Source organism: Anser anser, assembly GCF_964211835.1.
Source record: "Anser anser genome assembly, chromosome: 8".
In the NCBI taxonomy this organism is placed as follows: domain Eukaryota; kingdom Metazoa; phylum Chordata; class Aves; order Anseriformes; family Anatidae; genus Anser; species Anser anser.
Window position 1 is genome coordinate 3,272,068 of NC_139728.1, and position 16,332 is coordinate 3,288,399.

Consider the following 16,332-nt stretch of genomic DNA (forward strand, 5'->3'; position numbering starts at 1 on the left):
TAACTTGTTCAGAGTTTTGATAACCAAATGAATGAAGTCTATGACATTTTATGTCTGACACATTGTTAGCATTGTATTTAAAAAGCTTGCAAAACCTGCAGATTCATGTAACACTGTAATCCCTACACTTTGTGTGGTAGGATTGGAAAGGATGTCAAAATACTAACTCCTTATATGAAGTCAGAATCAAACACGGCTAATGTTTCTGCTAATTCTTGTTCCAAGGTAGCTGGCTGCTGAACTTGCCTTTTGTTCTATGACTGCGAGCCTCTCTGACACGTGGCATGCTGGCCTGGAAATGCTTTAATTAAATTGTCAGAAATACTCTGCTGTTAGCCGTGCTGTTAGACTTGGGATTTGAGATGAAGGTGGAGGTCTGAGTGGGCTACAACAAGCCCTGCAGTTTGAATAGAGTTTTGGTCTAACAGATAGGCACAAAAATAATCCATAAGGGATTTCCATAAGCAGATTTCCCACGTTGTTCAGGCACACTCATGCAGGTTGTATGTTGCTGCTGTGTGCATTACAAAAAAGGATCTGTCCTGTTTGACTAGTTGTGGCTGAGGTATAGCTGTTTCTATTGTTGATGATACATGACAAGACAATGTAAACACTTTCAGTCATTTGCCTTTGACTCCTTGCTCTGAGTGGCTGTGTGTGCATTTATTTGCGTTTGAGTTAAATGAATGCGACCTGGAGAGTGATTTAGGAAAAAGGCTTGGACTTGCATCTACCTTCATCCTGGACATCTTTAAAACTTTGCCAGTGTACTGTGCATTTTTTAGAGTTCACAAGGGTGAAGTTTGTAAGAATAAATGAGATGAAAAGCAAAAGGGGACCAGAAGAACAGGCTGCCTTTCTTGTTTCCATTTTTAGTTACGCATGTTTCTGGAGGTTTGTTTGATTTTCATTTACCTTTCACGTGGAAGGTATGTCAAGCCCAGACACAGCTCTTCTGTCTGTGCTTTGACCTGGTCATCTGAGCCTTAAAACCGTATAGCTGTGTAACTGCAAGGCAGCTTAAGCTAATGTACCATCTTTTTTATGACTTACTAGTTTTAGTAGTGCTAACTTGGCTAGCTGGTGTCAGCCCCAGATACTCTCATTTATCTGCCCCGAGGCATGCAGATGTACCCGGAGCTGTTTTGATTGCAGAGACATTACTACAGTTCCGTTTGTGGTTGCTGTCTGTATTTCAAAAGAGAGTTTTTATACATAAAGTACTGGGGAAGCTGAAATTACACTGTTTACTTGTCTTCTCTGAAAGAGAGAGAAGACGACTTGTCCTCTGTCTTTTCTTTACTTTTTTTTTTCTTATTCTATGTTTTTTGTTTTGTTTTGTTTTGTTTTGTTTAAGCAGGAATCATTCCCCTTTACTTCTTGTTCAGTGTTCTGTCACAAGATCCTGATGGTCAGTCTCTGAAAGGCACATTGGCTTCGGCTTTGTTGTTATACAACAGTTAATTAGCAGTGGGGCTATGAATGGAAGGCATCTTAAAGCAGAAAGGACACTGTGAGAGTTGTATGGGACAATTCTCATTTAATGCAGATCCTGGGCTCAGATGAAATTTGTTTCTGACAGAAGTTGGTGGAGATTCTATCAAAATTAAAAATTCTCTCCACTTGTACCAGACCTGCACCTGACCCTCCCAGTGGTCACTAACGTATGGGTGCTAGCTCTGGGTCAGACCTTGAACCCTTGCTGTCAATGGAAGGTTTACCATCAGTTTGCATGGGAGTGGTGTTGGAACTGTAGTTAAAAATGAATAATTGTTGCACTTAATTTTTTCCTGTGCTGCTCCTTGCATGCTGGCTCAGTTGTTGCTCCCAGCATGAAAGGGAAATCCTGCAAAGTTGATCACGCCTGTAAGTTTCAGAATGACAATATAAGATGTTTAAAAAGCTAAACCTCAGCCCCACCCTACCAGGCACAGTTGAGTGTTTATGTAAGTACACCCAGAAAGTCTGCATCAGCAGAAAATAAAGTGTTCTTTTCACTCATTTTTGAGGATCCAGAATAGTGCAAAATTAGTGAATGGCAGCTGTGTGTTTATTTCTCTCCATGAAGTGGAGATCATGTCATAGTCATAGAAGTATTTTGTGAAATAACATTTGCCCCAATTTATGGTACAGAACATGCACTAGAAATTATGTGCTTCTTTTCTCTGAAAGTACTTGTACCTAGCAATTAAATCCTCAGATAGCCTAGTCTCTGCTACCTCAGTTAACTTGCACAAAATCATAACCAGAAGAATGGGGAAATCATGGATGGAGGGGCAAGGGTGTTGCTGGGGAGCTGGACATTATGGCAGATCAAAACAGAGAGCTGCTTGTTGGTGAGTTCTGGTGCTTGGAACTCACATTTTGCAGAAAATTAAATGCTTAACCTAATAGCAGTTTAGGAGGTGGAAAAATTGAAGGTTTTCCTCAGGGTCAAGGGCATCTGCACCCTCTTTCTCTGATAGATGGAATTTCTCTCTCTTGAGTCTTCACACATGAAGTGCATGATGGGAATATGCACTTACATTTAATAGCCTAAAACCAGTAGAAGTGTCAATGTACTAGCTTACTTAAATTAGTCAATACGGATTATATTTTAATAAGCAAGTAGCAGTGTGGTGAGGACATCATCTTTCATACCTGTCTGGGTAGACTCCACTGAGTCTATTTTTCACATGGTTTTTCCGCAGATGTGCTTGGACATGGCTGTACCAAGACATCTGAAATTGCTTGATTGCCTGTATAGGTGGCTGTCTGGATTGTGGCAGTTCTCAGAGAAGCATGTTTTCCATAATAATCCACTGTAGTTTCCTTTAATCTCAAAGAATGTGCCAGCATATGGTTGAAACTAAGATTTTGGCGAAGATGAACCACTTTTGTATCTGTTGAATTTTTGCTCATTCTTAAACATAGGTGATTTCTGGAACTTCACTACTATTTTTTTTCTCTCAGTTAATTTTGAAACCCACCTACCTCTTCCTTTCTTAATTCTGCCAGGTGTGGAAAGAGAAAGGGCAAAAGTGCATTAAAATGAGGGTTCTCGTGGGGTTGTATCATGACTGGAAATTGGGGAACATTGCTATATGTTCCATTAGAGAACAGTCAACATGAATTACAAACTTGTATTTTATGATCCTTTCACTATCACAAAATCTGAGTGTTGCATAAAATCATGCAACGGAAAAAATTACAGAAAAGTCATCCAATATATTGCTGTGACTTCAATCACAACGAGTATACAAAGACATCCTGAAAAAGCATTTAGCTTGTTTGTGAGGACCTCTGTGGGTTAGGACTTGCAAGTTCTCCAGGCCGTCTATCCAAAGCACTTTGCTCTCCTTGCTGCTAAAAGTGCCTGAAATTCTCTTTTTGCAATTTAAGTCCATCTACTTTGCCTACAGAGCTTACTCTTCCATTTTTGCTTGTGGAAGATTCCTCTGTATTTAAAATCTGCCAGGATGGCCCCCTTGTTCTCTTGTGCTTTAGACTAACTTATCCCAGGTAATGTAATCATTCCTCAAAGATTTTTTTTTCCCCTAGTCCTCAGAGATGTTTTGTTTTTTTTTCTAGACCTCAAGTGATTTTTTCCCCCCCTCTGGAATGTCTTTAATTGGATAGTATTTGTATGGGGACATGCATATAAACATTTTTAAGAATAATCTAAAAGGTCTTGCAGCTTTGAACAGGTAGTGTTCTGCACACCAACCAATGACATCTTTGTGAAGATAGTATGTTAGTGGTTTGACAACAATTGCTGAATATGACCCTGTTAGCAAACAATAGTGCTGAGAGCGTGCAGGGTTGTTCCACGTGTTGCAGACTGTTGTTGTATCAGCTTACCAAACACTGTTGTAAGTGTCAGTTCAGGTAAATAAAAACTACTGGTAACTTAGTGGAGACAGTTTTCTGACAAAAGCAGAACCATTGCTCCTAGCTCTATTTGGATTTGTGTTTAATGGTGATCAGGTTCTTCTCAGGCCTTGCTAGAGAAAACCTAAGAAATTCTGTGTGAGTGTAAGTGATCTGTGTCTTATTTTATACTTTGCTTGTGGCCTCTCACCTGTAAAGATTTCAGATAATTTGTTCAGTAGGCTCAGCTCATGGCAGCGTAGCAAACTGGAACTTTTCTGTAGTTGTTTTATGCCACAAAAATCTGTTTGAAAATCACATTCCTCTGTGACTGCTGCGAGTAATGGAAAGTATTTTTCTGCAGCTGTGTGCTCTGTGCTTTGCCACTGCAGTCCTGTCAGCTGCCCGCATTGTGTTAGGCCGCGCCGACACCAGTGTCCCCACAGTGACCAGGCTGGGGTCTCCTTCAAGATCCAGAAGTGGAAAAGCCCACTGCTTCAGGATCTCCCTCTTGCTCTGCTTCGAGTCTTTTCCACTTCTTGTTTTCCATGAAAAAGTGCTTGCTTTGTATGGCAGAACTGCCAGAAAGGGGGTGCTTACACCGTATTTTTTTTTTGGGGGGGGGGGGGAGGGGGAAGGAGTGGAGGGAAGTTCATTGCCATCCTGGGGCGAGGAGAATGCTCATACCCCAAAAACTGCGTTTTCCTGGGAGCCTGAAACAGTAGCCAGTAGTCCTTGTCCCATTTCTGCTGTGTCCCTGACTTAGCCTCCCACATACCCTGAGCTTCCTCTGTATGCAAGACTCAGCTTGACCTTCCTGAGCTACCAACAGGCCCATTAACATGCCCAGCCACAAAGACCAGCTAATTACTGAGCCTGTGATTAGGTAACAGGTAACGAGTGATGAAGGAGCTCGTCTCCCAAGCTCGGCCCCCTCGCAGAGGCGCCTCACATAATCCGCGCCCTGGCCGTGAGAGGATATCGGCCCGCGCCCCAACGCTGCGGGCACCAGGGGTACATAGCTGCCTGTGAGAGGCGGTGGCCGTCCCCTGCTCTTCAAACAAACTGCCAGGCCTCTTCCAAAGAGAGAGAGGAGACGTTTTTGCACGATGAAGGTTTCTGGCCGGGGTTCGGCGGCCATCTAGCGGCTGCCCGCCCGCACGGCAGGTAGGCAGCCTGGTGCTCGGTTAGCCCGCCCTCACAGAGGCGTTTCCTGAAGCACTTGTGTGGCACCGGGGGTTTGCACTGGTGCCTTCTGCTCACGCGTGGAGCTGAGGGTCAGAAATGCTGTGGGCAAGGACTTCTGATGTAGCGCAGCGTCTTGGTCCTATGCGATATTTTGGTAAAGAAAGCAGCATGATACAAAATCAAATGTATATAGGGGAGTTTTGGAGCTTCTGTTCTTGGAGTTACAGCATTCAACATTTCTGTTAATGACCTGGAAGGAACCTGCAGTCATTGCTGATAAAATTTCGGTTTCAGCCAGACAGGGAGAATAGAGAGATGCTGAAGAAGATAGGTAATGAATGCCAAACACAGGGCTCGCTAGGCAACCTGAGTGCGAGCATCAGACTGCAGAGGTGGAAAGGTTTATTGTGACTGCGTGGTGAGAAAGCCTCAAGGTCGCAGTCTGCAGCACTCAGTGTGTAGTGCAGAGAGGTAAATAGAACTTCAGGGAAAGGAAGTGGGATTCCAAGGACTTGTCTGGGTGCATGTAGAGGCAGAACTGTGCCCATCTCTCTGTGTTCTGAATTGTCTGGGAGGCACAGTGGCTATGACAATTTCCTTAGCTAATGTTAGCTGCTTGTTTCCATGAACATCATGGCAAGGTGTAAGAGCATCATGTGCTATATGCCATAATTCATACTGAAATGTGTGGATATACATGTGCACAAGTGTACAGTGTGACTTACAGCTCACACATGCACAATAAAACAGTTTGTGTTATTTTATATACCAAATATCCACAGAAGAGCAAGTCTGCAACTAAAGAAAGATGGATAAGTGTAATGTTTGCTGTTAGTGTTCTGTTGGAATCTTCTTCCTTGTAAAGTGGGTTTGAAAGGAACAAGTCTCCACCCTAATCCAGATACTTGTTGCCTTGTTCTTTTAGGAAAGAAATTAAATAAAAATATTATTTTCTGTTTCAATAGAAATAGTAATATATATTTTCAATTCCAATTGTTTAATGTTTATCCTCATATATCTTGACCCCCTTCAGTTAGTTTTACACAGGCTCTTTCAGCTGAAAAACAACAACAACAACAACAACAAAAACAACAAAAAAAACTTCAGTGAGAAAAGGCACATCCAAATAATGAGAACAACTTTAATTGATGTGTCTAATTTTTGGTCTAGCTGAGAGGAGTGAACTGCTCTTCCATAGTCCTGTTTGGTAAAATTTTGAATAAGCTTAGAGATTCTCAGGTGGCTGTCATTCTTTTGGGTTATTTAATTACTGGTAAAGAAGACAGGTTTTATTTATTTATTGATTGATTGATCGTATCACATATATTCCTTATCACATTGACTATGATCAGCATAGATTAATTAAAAAGACCTTAAATGAACTTAGTGACTCAAGATAAATCCATTTGTTTGGCCAGCTAATAGCTTTCTGGTCGTATGATGACTCTGACTGTAGAGTTCTCTTGTTCTCCTGTGACACTTCCCACTGCAATCAAAACACATTTCTTGTATTCTAAAGAAGGTCACCAGCTTGTAAAAAAAGCTGAAAGCATCAGAAAAAGAGAGACAAGAACAAAAGAAGTAGCCATATGTATGCTGAAGCACGGTTTAAATTTTAGGGACAGATTTTGATGAAAAACATGGCCAAAAATACAAGTGGAATATAAACAGAGTTCATGGAGTCTACAGTGAACTTGAGTATGGAGAAATACTATAAAGGATTTAAAAATGTTACTGGACTTTTCAGTTCCTAAACTGCCTTCTGGAAAGACAGCTAGAGGAATGTTCTTAGTACAGTCAAGTTTTCAGTCTTTATAGCTGGCTGTTGTAAGTGTCCAGATGCTTGATGAAGATACATTACTTTATATAAATTATGAATCTTTTTCAGGGGCTGTGACTGAAGTAAACCTGAGTAGCTAGATAGTAGTGTTCCATTCATGTTCTAACATCCTCTGGAGAGGATGCTGTTACAAGATTTCTGTTTCTACAGGCAATAGAGAAGTTGAGATGAGTTTTTATAAATGAACTGTGAGGCTGAGACTGAAAACGTATTTCTAGATTAGGCAAAATGTGTCGCTGAATCTTATGAAATCTCATCATCTCATTGGAGACAATAATTGTCCTAGATTTTATTTTATTTTTTTATTATGGAGAGTGCATATGGTACCTAGATACAGTAATAAACTGTTCTATATATGTATATATGTATGTATGTATATAGATCAACTTTATGCCTCTGCTAGTGGTATTTCTCAGTATTGCTGTGGGCCACTGTCTGTCTTGAAAGCAAGCAATTTTCCTTTTGGGAACTGTGAGAAATAGTTCTTATTTTGAAAGAGGCAATATGTAGCGAAATTTTCTGAAATTAATTTTGTCAGCTTCATCTGCTGGAAAAACAAAACAAAATGAAAAACAAAACAAACTTAGGCTTTGTAGAAAATTGACTATGCATGAAGAAGTTGCTTTTGAATGTTATTTAGATACACAAGTTCAGATCTGATGACACAGAAGGGTTCTTCTCTTTTTATATTAAACAGAGCAAAAATAGTCATTGAATTTTGTAACAGATTATATTTTATTAACTTAAGCTACAAATTAGCGTTATTAAGTGGAAAAATATGTTATAGACAAAAACTAAAGGCATGCATTAAAGATATAAAATCTTACTCAGTTTTGGGGAGAGAAAAAAAAAAAGTAGTCAGTGCAGAGATATAGCAGTATATAGTGTCCTTCTCCCAGCACTCCAAGTTCACAGAATCATTAAGGTTGGAAAAGACCTCCAAAATCATCTGGTCCAACCATCCCCCTACTACCAAAATCACCCACTAAACCATGTCCCTAAGCACCGTGTCCAACCTTTCCTTAAACACCCCCAGGGACAGTGACTCCACCACCTCTCTGGGCAGCCTGTTCCGATGCCTAACTAATAAGATATTCATGTATTAATGGAAAGCAAAAGGGTACCCTAAAATGCTACTCTGAGAATTTCACGCAGACTAGCAATCACATCAGGCTAACTGCATGATTCTGATCCTTTCTGAACATCAGGTGGACATAGTGACATGGCCAGTGTTAGTCTGCACTGTCAAGGTTGGTTGATGGTGGAGGAGACTGCGTCCAGTTCTCCATCTGCGGCTTCTCCATCTCCATTTTCTCTGCTCCTGAAGCTGACCGTCTCTGTGTATGCATTCTTTACTCTTTTAAAACCTATTTACATAACAGTCTTTGATGTGTACAGCTTCTGTTTCCTTTGTGCTGAAACATGGAAACTTGCATATGCACAAATAGAGGATAATGAAGGTCATAGGATGAAATTAAAAAGGGGGAAGTTTAAGCTGACCATGAGGAAAAATATCTTGCCAGTGAAAAGTATTCTGCAGTAAGCCCAACCTCCTGGGGGAATAGTGGAAGCTCCGTCTGCCGGAGTATTTAAAACTAATGTAAAAGTCAAATAAATATGTGGTAGAAACAGTTTTGCCTTGGCAATGAGATAGAACAGATGGCTTAACAGATATCATCCATTTCTAACATCTATGATTTTGTCTGTAAGATGTTAAGTCTCTAGAATTATCCTGCACAGGGCTTGTGTCAACTGAAGCTATATAAGCCATAAAAAACCCGTATGCCTCTGGGTTTTATTTCATTTTCCTCTTAGAACAGCAATAATGGTTAAAGTTCAGGGCATATACTGCAGATAAGTAACTGGCTGGGATTAATGATGCTTGGTTGTATGCTGTGCTATCAGTTTTTGTCAGCTGACCGTGAATTGAAAGGAGGTGACCTCCGCCTCAGTCACTATCACTTAAAAGAAAAATTTCCTCCCTTCCTCTCCTAGACGCAGTCAGCTTGTAAGCCTCACGTGCTCACTTTGGTGCCAGATTGTCAAGTCATAGGTTGGATGTCTGTTGTAGGTTATTTATATAATTTAATTGGCCCAGACATCCTTGGCAATAGCTTAAAAACATATGTAATGTTTTTATATTTTTAAGCAACAGCTTAAAAACTGCTATAATAAACAGTCTTATCAAGTATTCCACACCATTGTCCTAACAGAATAAATCCCCACTAGACTCCAGATTTTCTGCTGAGCCTCACCTATCAGTCATGTCCTGCCTGGCTGCAGAGAAAACGAAGGGGTTTGCAGTTATCCTGCAGGTTAATGCATTTAAACTGGGTGGGGGGGAACATTCTCCCCCCTTCCCCCTCCCCCAATCCCCCCAAGAAAAACAAAACCAAAAAAGCACAAAACAACAACAAAATTAAACCAACCCCCCTGCCCCCCCCCCAAAAAAAAACCAAAACCTAAAAACAAGGAGCTCCTCTGCAGGGCATGTTGCTTGTATGCAGAGTTCCTTCTGTGCAGTGTGGAATTTGTGTCTGTCTGCAGCATTAATGTGTGCAGACAGACACCCACACATGGTGCTGGTTAAGGAGCCAATTAGCCAATTAATATATCATACAGGCTGCAGTATAAAAAGACTCCATAGAAAGGCTTTGCTGCTCTAAAACAGTTATTAACCTGAAAGTTTAAAAAAAAAAAAAATCCATTAAATTTTTACTGAGCTGACATTGGTTAAGATTCTGGGAGGATTTAGCAAGATATGGCGGTGACAAAGCATAAAGGAAATACACTTCTTAGTTGGACCCACTTTCCAGTGAAAGTGATAAATCTGCAATTCTGAAAAATACATGATTTTGGTTATTTTTTTCCCCCAGTAAAGTTAGTCTGAGGGAGATAACCCCAAGGTAAATGACGGCAGAATGCTTGAACTTTGGCTGATGAGAATCAACAGAAGAGTTCATAATGAAAAGTCACTTGCTAAGCAATGTTGTCTGTATAAAGTTTGGTCACTTTTCATTCATGTGTTATGGTCACAGACCTCATCTTGTCCTTACTATAACAAAAAACTTCAGTCATACAGAACAGGATGAAACTTCATAGTGGTATGGCTAGCTGTTTTTTCTTATATTTCTGTATTTTAAAACTAAGGAAATGTTAGAAGGAACTTTGTAAAATACACGTAGTAGATGGATTCCTAACTGCTCTTTGCAACTTTGAAAGCCTCCTGTTTAATACAGAATCCCTTTTAGCAAACCCAGAAGGCAGAAATGGATTGTAATCCAAAGCAGAGCTTGAATACTCATCTATAAGCCTGTAAAAAGGGAAAACATCATGGCTGGGAGCTGATACCAGAGATAAATGTGAGTAAGAGGGCTTCTAAGGAGCAGCTTTGGCAATGTGCTTAAACTGCCCTTTTAGAAATGCTTTTAACAGTATGTGATAAGTGTATGCTTAAAGGAGGAATGTATCTGGGGTAAGAACTGATTAAAAATTAATTTACAACATCAGCATGAAAAGTAGTAGAGAACAGGCTAATATTTTATTTAAAATGGCATTACCTTCCTATGTTTCTCTAGTGTGTGTTTTGCTATGAAATTGAAGGCCATAGGATGCAATTCTGTCAGGACCTCCAGGAGGATTGAAATGTTTCTTTGAGGAAAGAAATTAAAAAAAAGTCAATTATAGATATAAGACTGGAAGGATCAAAGCACCATGTAAAGGAATAAAATTAGGAGACAGTTGTGCTGGTGTTGAATATGACAGCATTTTCCAGCACTAAGAAAGAAACAAAAGGGTGAAGTGCTTCATTAGGTGAAGCCTGAGCTAACCAAATTAATGTAAAATGCATATATAGTGAAACACAAAGTGTAATGCTGCATATGTCCTTTGTAATCCTGAAGGTCATCTTTGGAAAAACATCTGGGCTCTTTGACGTTTGGCCAGTCTGAATCAACACATACAAGGAGGCGAGCTAAATGCAGAGCCAGGTAGAAGAAGCAGTGTGATTTTTAGAATACAATCTGTATGCTAATTAGTGGGTTGGTGCTGTTAGTTTTAACTAATTATGCTTGTTCCTACATGTTGGCTAGAATTGTAAGGTTAGAATTATAGTCCAACAGATATCACAGCTGGACCTGAGTTAAAAAAAGAAATAGCATTGCAGGAAAATCTTGTCTCGTTATTACCATCAACAATAAGTTATTGCTGAACTGCTGGAAAGTGTATTTTTCACTCAGGTGCTTGCAACCCTATATAAGTCCTCCCTCAAAACAACAACTAGCTAAAGCAGCTGATGGAAATCAAGAAAACAGAAGCAAATGCTTAAGGAAAAAACATCTTACAATGTTGATTATGAGGAGGAACGATTTCAGAAGAGTAGTAAATATGGTAATAGGGCTGGAAGTGCATTGCATTTTTGGCAGGTCTTTCACTTCTTTATTATTGTAGGGATAGCTGCTCTAACATAGGCCCATCTACCCCTGGTTTTGATTAACAGCATCAGTTCCTTTCTGCATGTAGTTTTGTTGAGCACTTTTTTTTTTAAAAAAAATTTCAGCTGATTTAGGATTTCATCCACTTGGATCAGTACTTTATTTCCACAGACAGGGACGTAGTATATGTAAAACGTGTCTATCTCTGAACATAGCAATCCGTATTTTACCAGGTACATTTCTAACAATATAATTCAGCTTTCATTTAGACAGTTTTGTAATAGTATACTTCCCCTGATTTCCATAAATATACTTTATATTTACTGTGGTTTAAGTGGGATTAGATAGGATCCTAGAGTAAAACTGATACTGGACAAATAAGACAAATTTTATTTTGACTAGGTACATTAAAAAAAATCCACCTCCCATGTTCTGTCTGCTGAATCCATGATGAAGCTTCTCTTCTGTATCTGGAGAGGGAACCATTTCTGCTCTGCAGGTGAGTGCTGGCAGTGCTGGATTTTTACTGTGTGTTTCCAGCAGAGGGCAGATAAATACACCTTTTCCACCTTCTGGAATATTTGTAAAGCAAAGTTCCACTGTAAAAACATGAACAGCAAATTTATATATTGCAGCAATAAATTATGAATCTGTAAAAAGAAGAAATAAAATCAAAACAAGCTCTTCACATAAAAACAAAGCCAAACAAGAACCCAAACTCAGCTTTTCACTTGTTGCTGCCCATTCCCTGTATTTGAAATAGATCTGAATTTCCTGTAAGATTTTAGCTACTACAGATAAGTATATCATAAATAGAAGAAAGATACTTGACTTACAGCTCTTTAAATATCTAGCTGCAATATAGTAGTATTTTTCAGTGCCTTCTACATCTCCCAAGTAGTGTCCAGGGACTCCAAATAAATTTGTGTTTTACCACATCAAAATAATTCTGACTTTTTACAAAGTAAAAGAATGTCATATTAGCTAACAACTGTTGTAATAATATTGATAAATTTCCAAAACCAACTGGACTTTGCCGTGTTTGCATACATGTTGATGTCACTATTTGTTTGTATCATCATAATGTCTGCAAGTTCCAGTGGCAGGCATCTCTGTCTAGGTGCAGTACAGTGAAGAACTGCAGTCTTAAGTCAATGAATTACAACACAGCAAAGCAGCCAACGCTACTCTGCTTGGATAATTACAGACTTTGACAACAAATGGATTATCTTGTTGATAAAGTATATTGCCCAAACTGATAGGCTTTGAAAGTCATGATTTTCCTCTCGGGATAAAAGTGGCATCTCTAATCAAACTCTCTTTGTCTTTAAAAAATATTTATTCAGTATATGGAAGGAAAGGAAAAGGGCCTGGGCCAGATTTTCTGCATCTGGTGGTCACACAGGATTGCTATTGAAGGGAAATGCGGGTAAAAGTCACGGTGTGATTGCATTCTGTCGTTAGGTGAGAAATGGTATCACCATGGGCTTCTCAGTTCGCGTCTTTTGTTGAGTTCCAACAAGTGGCATCAGTCTGAATAGTCAATGAAGTCATAAGAATCTAGAAAATGGCAGCTTTTTTTTCTTTTATCCTGCTGTTCCATTTCAAGTAATTATACACATAATACAGGAACAATTACAGTGTAAATTACTAGCCCTTTACTGACAATTTTGTCTTTCAAATGCTATTCTTTTCCCGGTGGCTTATGCCCTCCTGCATTGCATTAAATTGCTCCTAGAGCTGGCAATTAAGTTGAATATGAAAGGCCTAAACCTTCAAAAGGAAGCTGGAATATAGGAGGGATGCTGGATCTGGCATAGGAGGCAGCCATTTGGCTGGCTGCATCCTTAGGCTGCTGTCCAAGAGCAATTGGACTCTAAATGTAAGAAGAGCACTCCCACCTGAGCTGCTCCTCCAGCAGATTTGCTTTACTTTCCTCACAGCTCAGGTTAGTGCCCTGTCCACCCAGTTTCATGGCTGGAGGGAGCTAAAGGTTGAATAATGGCATGTTTACAATTCTTGAGGCATTCTGACTGTTTCGGTGGAGGTAGGAGAAGAGTAAGATATATTCTATAATAGAAGCAGATTCCTTCAGTAAGTAAAGAATATTTTTATGGGGCAATAAAACAGTTGGACATTAACTCATAGATGAATTCCAGTTGCCTGCATGACAGAGACAGGCCATTTGCAAGCCACAGGGCTATTTCTTTTTCTTCACGCAGGACAAATATGGCCGTTTGGATCATTTTTTCTGGCTTCCAGCAAGGGATTGGTGATTTCTATATGCTAAATGGGATGGTGTTTTGAACTACTTGGAACAAATGGAGAGAAAATTGGACTGTTGTGATAAGAGCAGGGAGTTTCAATGCAGATGGATTAACAGGTCACCTTTATAATCTAAACTGCTTTTTTTCTTCACATAGGGCCAGCATGCACCTAAACTTTGTCATAATCTATCCTAGTCAGGCTCCTTCTTTTACCAAATGAAATAGTTTAAAAATCTACCTTTTCTATGAATTAATAATACCTTCAGAATTACCGCTCCACTCTGTCATAACCAAGAAATATTGTTCTGGGAGTGGAGGATGAATATACTTCAGGAAAAAAATATAAGGGGAAAAAAAATGTTTCTGTAAAAGAAAATATCTTTTGTCAAAACTAAATGAGACCATCTTAACCACTTCCGATTGCTTCACGTTTCTGTAGCCTATGAATTGTATCTCAGGTGTAAACATGTCTTGCCCTGGAGCCATTAGGGCAACACAGGGGTTTGGCTGGATCGTTAGGAGTTTTGGTCACTACCGCACATTCTGCTTAATAATTTACTGATACTGTCATTCTTGAATCATAAAGAATATAAAGGAAAAGTCATAAGTACCTTACTTTCCTCTTGGTTAGTGATGTTCTTTGCCAGCTGTTAAGCCTTTGGGATATCTTCTTTTGTGGTGTTAACTCTAATTACCTCACTAGCTATAGGATTTTAAAATATTAGCCTCAGCTAAGTGGTGGGAACTGAAGACAATTGGCTGATGTTTTAATTGTGGCTTCATAACCGATTACAGACTATTGGACATTTCCTGTAGCCTAACAATATCCACATTGCTTGCTTGTATTCTGGGGCAAACAATATACTTTTTTTTTTCCCAACACTTTTCTCTGTATTCCTGTTTCCAGGGCTTTTCAAATTTATCCACAACAATTAGTAAATATTTGAATATGTTTGTGGAAATTGTAGATCTGGTTGTTTGGCAAAATTTCAGGGGCTTTTTTAAAAGCATTTTAGCATTTCTCAATCTGGATGCCTGGAAAAAGGCCAGACAATAATATCCTCACATATCAGGCTGCACAGCAGCACAAAGGCATACTGTTTCTATGACAACAAATAGCTTTTTCATCTCCCCAAAATCAGTTCTATGAAGTACAGTAGCCCAGATAACAGATCAGTGGGATGATGGCAAGTCTTCTGGATTTGAAGGTATACAGGTGCCCGTAAAGGTTCATATTTCTCAGACTTTGGTTCTGCTAATGCTGTAGTAAAAAATTTTGACTGCAGTGCAGCACAGAGATGCCTGAATGAGCTTCAGGTTAGGTCGCTCAAGGTCTGACAGCAATCCACCCAGTGCATAAGGAGCTATGAGTTCACTTGCTCTGCTGGGAAGTGGCCTATGGTGTTGGTTTGTCTTGTTCAAATGCTTCCCAGCGAGTTACAAGGAAGCTACAACGCAGAATACAGTTTTTCTAAAAGGAAAAAAAAAAAAGTTTATTTCCTTCCTATCAGCATTCAACATGCTCACAAATTGCAGTAAAAGAAGTTACTTTGGACTAAGAACAAATTTTCACATTTTTCTCACATCTTGCTAGGCTTTTGCTTCCACATTTTTGAGAACACCTTATATATCCCATTCCTCAGTTCCTCCCAGATCTCCACAGAACATTTCTTTTGCAGTCTCGCTTTACCAACTTTGCACTTTGCTGCTTTTAACAATTATTATTTAATGGTCGAGTTCCAGGTAGTCTTATCCTTCCAACATCTTATCTGGTACCCTCGATCCTCACTATTTCTTTCTCCCTCATCTTTCAAAACTCGGCATTTCTGGTTGTCCCTTGAGCCTGTATCTTGATGTCTTCTCTCTCTCTGTCAGCTTTGAACACCAAAGCAGTGACAGCAGCCTACAGGGAATTCCTGGCAGTACACCGGCTGGCAGGATGGGTGGCAGTGCTGCTGTGTGCTGATAGTGTGGGCTCGCTGTCCTTCAGGCACCTCCTCTAAATCTAGTTCTTGGAGCTGCCAGAATGGTAGCCTTTTGTGGACTCTTTGTAGGTGCCAAGTTCCTTGTAAACGCCTAGGGAACAGACAGCTTGCAGCTTGCCTTCTCTGGTGGTAGCAACAGCAGTCAGTGGACGTGGCTACATTTACCTTCATTTTTCACTCTCCATCCAGAATGAACATATTTCTCACCTGCCTGTTATTACAGCTTTAGAAAAATCTTCCTTCATTGCCTAACAGGATCAAAATACTAATAGTTGGCAGCAGGAGAGAATATTTTGTTCTGCATTGTCTATTGAGATTTTAAGTTTCAAAGGGAATGAATTGTATCCAAGATGATGTTGAGCAGCCTGTTGTCCTTAACCAGCTGTTAGTACTGTGTGCTGTGGAAGGAAGGCCTTCTTTTTCACCTATTTTGCTTCAGCTCTTTGGTGTACTGTATATTCACCCTTCCAAATTGTAAACTAAATTAAGGAAACAGCTTCCCTTTACTATTTTTTAAACAAGCACTCTCTTTTATTAAAATATGATTAGTTAAGCAATGTAAGTCACAGAAGGCCAAAATGAACCAAGAGGATAATGCTACTGGAGACGTTTCAGGGAGGAAATGCAGTTAAAATTCCAGCAGATTGTGAGTTTGACTCCAGCATATGTGATATTTTCTTAAGCAAAATGTGCCAAGAGTACTCCACATTATGTTCTGGATTTTGCACCTCATAATGGTGGATATAATTAGCAAATGGACTGGAATACAC

The 16,332-nt window shown here is 39.6% G+C and overlaps 1 protein-coding gene across 7 annotated transcripts in view; it reads left to right on the top strand.

Moving 5' to 3' along the window:
• The first annotated feature begins 2,684 nt into the window (after positions 1 to 2,684).
• LOC310903742 (uncharacterized protein) overlaps positions 2,685 to 16,332 on the top strand; it is an 83,987-nt gene continuing 70,339 nt past the window's right edge. For 4 of the 7 annotated variants that reach the window (XM_083847598.1, XM_083847591.1, XM_083847593.1 and 1 more), the window contains exons 1-3: positions 2,685 to 5,016; positions 10,780 to 10,845; positions 11,713 to 11,809. The gene's annotated coding sequence lies outside the window, so the exon portion shown is untranslated. The remainder of the gene's footprint in view (positions 5,017 to 10,779; positions 10,846 to 11,712; positions 11,810 to 16,332) is intronic. The other 3 variants (XM_083847594.1, XM_083847590.1, XM_083847595.1) reach the window with 3 other exon arrangements.